Consider the following 4,241-nt stretch of genomic DNA (forward strand, 5'->3'; position numbering starts at 1 on the left):
ACAATACCCTAGCCTTATCAAATATCAATCAACTGTAACTAGTGTTAACACTTTAGTGTAACAAATAAACAAAAATAAATCAAAGTGTTTATCCTAAGATAAAGTATAGGTATAACACAACTGTGTAGCACTAAAACTTAAAAGTAGGTAAAAGTATATGCAAGTAAACAATCTTGCTAACACACACAAAGAAAAATACTGTATCTGGTATGTATACAGTACACTAATACAAAATAGGATCACTGGGAGAAGTAGGGCGACGCACAATTATGAGTGAGTAGGATAACTCTCCTTGTCAAGAGCGGTCACTCTCAGCACAGATATATGGTGGCTTAATCATAGAGTGACACAAAAACCCAAAAGAAAAATAAAAGGAACGAACTCACCCCAGAATCCAAGTGTCGTAAGCAACTGTCTATCAGTCTGTGACCACAAAAGCTGGTTAGCTGAAGCTACGGATCTGTCCTTGTCTTGTCTGAGGTAAGACGTCACTCTGAAAAATGAATAAAACTATTATATGTGTACCAATAGAACAAAACAAGAGGAATCTTTACAAATTATTGCTGCAGTTAAATGGGTGTTAATAATGTTCGAATAGCTACTGTGTCTGGTCGACCAATCCCACTTCTGACACCATTGTGACAGGAAAGGCCGTACCGGCGACAGTAACCATCAGAACAAATCAACACCCTTTACAATATTTACAAATTTATTTACAAAAGATGATTATTAACAATGAATAGATATGAAAAGAAAAAAAAAACTGATTATAAGAAAGAAAAAAAAAAGAAAGTTCAGTATCTCTAGATACAAAAGTTCTTATACTTCCATTCTAATCTGACGTGACACAGGTCTTTAATGTAATTGTGAACTTTAAGTAGCACAAACAAAACATAGCTTCTAAATTCAAAATACAGTCCCTTTAAACCGTGAATACGTTGATTCCGTGTTGGCTCCCTATGGTGGTAGGTGATTGCATCCCTGAGCTGACTTCAGAGGATAACAAAAGTCATCGTCTTTGCGGTTTACGGCACAACCATGGGACGTAAGCTCTGCGCTGGGAATATCACATCCAGGCGAGTGAAGACAAGTGAACCTCGGGCATTGTACTTCCGGGTTATGACATCACCAGGAAAATCGTCTGGCGGAAGAAGCTAAAATATATAACATATGGTAAGCACCATAGCAAAACAAATAAGTCAGGGCATAAAACTGCTCCTTTGGGTACACCATACCTCCGTAGGCTCCCATAAATAATACGTGCTACTTATACAAAATATATGTGCTACTAAGTTCAGACGTCACATGATTAAAATACGTCACTTATTACTTCCATTATTACAAAAAATTACTTACTTAAAAGACTAAAGTTAAAGTATGAAAAAGATATGAAAAGTATATGATGAAACATTATAGATACGGACATGATAAACTGCAGCTATTATTTACAACTACAAATTAACAAAATTCAATATAAATCAAACGTTATATGATAGTTGGCATCCATATAATATCAAACATACAATACCATACACTAAAACGGACATTGTATGTGTATGCAATAGACTGGCACACAATTTCATATTACAATAATATATTACAAACATGGTACTAGACTTGCCATATAGATTTATACATAACAATACAATGCAGTAATGGCGTTCCATAATTAACAAAATGTTTGACATAAGTTTTTGAAACAGTGCTTTACAATTATCACGATACAAATTTCAGTACAAATTTTACATCTTATATAAATGAAACATTTTAGATTCCTCTTTCTAAATAATTTACAGAAGTCTGAAAAATTTAATAAATTATCCTGATATACCGAAACTAGCCAAAATCATGTGCCGAAAAGTAAATGTTACCGAATTCTGTAGAATGAACAAAAATTTACCAAATAAAAATCGTAATGCAAAAATCATACAAAAATCTAACAAATAAATTTCTTACCTCGATCGAGCATAAATTTCTAGCAAGAAAATAATTCAGACATAGATTCGTCTATAAAGTCGTAAGGTGGTGTGCGCAAGGCATATCTAGTCCAGTCTATTTAAAGGATAATGTCCCGCCAAATACTAAATTTCATAGGATTCACGGCTAAGCCGTGAGCTATGACTATTGTCATTTTCACGGGATTCACGATATAGCCGGGAAATCTAACTACTTTGGCGCGAATTTAAATTGACAATTTGAGGCCCATTATAGTGGTTTTGGGGATAAAAACATAAATTACTAAAGTTTATAAAATATCAACTTTCTTATTACTGAACAGAATTTAATGAAATTTACATGGAAATTTATGTTATGAAATACAGAAAAATATAAGAGGTATTTCATGCGTGAAATCTGACATTTACCTCAATAACTCAAAAATTTACAAAAAGATGATGCAATACCTGCATTTACACTACAGATAAAATAAGGCCCGTATGTCAATTTGTGACAACATGCATATACCAATACATGATTACCTCTCCTGATTTAAATAAAAGTGAATATATCTCAGTAAGTATTTATAGGACTCATTTGAAATTTCATTATTGTCATTAGTTGGACTAAGACAATCAGGGTAGATAACTATGGACTGATTTTATGTAAAATAGCATCCCTTTGTTTAAAATCAAAATGGGTGTATCTCAGTAACCAATGAAGATACTGATTTGAAATGTCATTTGTGCCATCAGATTGACTCGGACAATCAGGGTAGATAACTCTTGACTGAATTTATGACAAATTATCTCCCTTTATTTTATGTAAATGAATATACCTTAGCAGCTTCTAATGATAGGTTTTAAATGTTATTTAAGTCTTCCAGAGTAAGAAATAGTCATGCTAGTACAAAAAAATGCAGCATTTGAGCCTAGGGCCCTCAGACTTGATATGGAGATTGGCCCCGACTTGTATGGGACAGTTACAAGAAATTATTTATCATGATTATATTTAATGTGTATGCCCATGTGTTCTATGTCAAAACTTAATCTTATCATTAAGAGCAGTGGTACTCAGCTGAGCTATATAGGGCCATCATAGCCCACTTGTCTAAAATTGAGGCGACAAAAGTTGAACAAGGATCAATGACTTCGAAGGAATCCAACAACAAATTTCAAACGGAATGCCATGTTCCAAAAATGCAGCCTCCCAAAATGAAACCCACTGCACGTAGATGTGCACGCTACAAAGGCACCGTCGTTTATATGACTGAAAAAATGTTGAAAAAGACGTTAAACCCGAACACACACACACACATACAAACACACACACACGCGCATACAAAGCAAACACAAAGACAAAACGAACAATTAAAGGAACACAGTGGGGCACCGCCTTGGACCGGTCAGTGGCAAAAGCACCACTAGGGAGCTTTAACCGGTTTATGGTGCGCACCCCAACCTCACATTTGCCCCACCATGTTCCAAAGACACGAGACAGTGTAAATAAAAGCAATCCCCGCCAGGTGAATCTCTAATACATGTTATAGAAATAAAAAGGCATGGTATATAAAACACAAAAATGCTCCTGTATAAATATATAAAAAGCAAACCTTAAGAACAAAAAACGTATGTACTCTATGCCTTTTCAGAAGACAGAGCAACAAGAGAAGCACCCATAAGGGCCCGACGAAACAGGCCAGACGACAGATATCAAAACAAATCAGTCTTGGTGGGATTTAAAAACTGTTTACCATAGTCCTCTCCCACTTCCGTCAGACACAATCAAAGAGGGACGCGTAGTTTCCAGCTGTAAACGGGTTGAACACTAAACATGCGGTATTTCTCAACAATTTGGTCGTAACTTTGTTTAATAAAACTTTTTTTAAAAATAATTTTACCATTACAGTTGGAAAATTACAATGACCCAAGAAGACATGCAAAGGTGACAGCGTTCATATTTCAGAATGACTGGCCATGTGTTTTTCAGTGGGGAGTCTTTATTCAAGCAAACTGCTGAGAAACTGATTGAAATTACTTCACTTACAGCGACAAGTCAATTGGATCCATCGGAAGGTTATTCTAAATGGGCCTGATATATCAAAGCGCTTATCCGAGAGTGCTCTCATCAGCCTGTTTTTGAGGGAGAATAGCTGCCCGCAGGAACTGAAAAGGCATTGAGGCCACACGTTGTCCCTAAAGCTGTTCTTAACAATTCAAAACTAACACAGTCACGAAGTTTAGGAAACGCTTCTTCTAATGTTTCCTTGAAGACTTGGCTGTCTGCAGATTTAACAAATTTAACTT

At 35.5% G+C, this 4,241-nt stretch overlaps 1 long non-coding RNA gene across 1 annotated transcript; it reads right to left on the reverse strand.

Moving 5' to 3' along the window:
• Positions 1-766: 766 nt before the first annotated feature.
• Positions 767-2,444, reverse strand: LOC128547963 (uncharacterized). The gene is made up of 2 exons (XR_008366820.1): positions 1,957-2,444; positions 767-1,154 (listed from the first exon to the last, which is right to left on the reverse strand). It is a non-coding gene; the product is annotated as an uncharacterized LOC128547963 (long non-coding RNA).
• Positions 2,445-4,241: the final 1,797 nt, after the last annotated feature.

This window comes from Mercenaria mercenaria, chromosome 13 (genome assembly GCF_021730395.1).
Source record: "Mercenaria mercenaria strain notata chromosome 13, MADL_Memer_1, whole genome shotgun sequence".
Classification (NCBI taxonomy): Eukaryota; Metazoa; Mollusca; class Bivalvia; order Venerida; family Veneridae; genus Mercenaria; species Mercenaria mercenaria.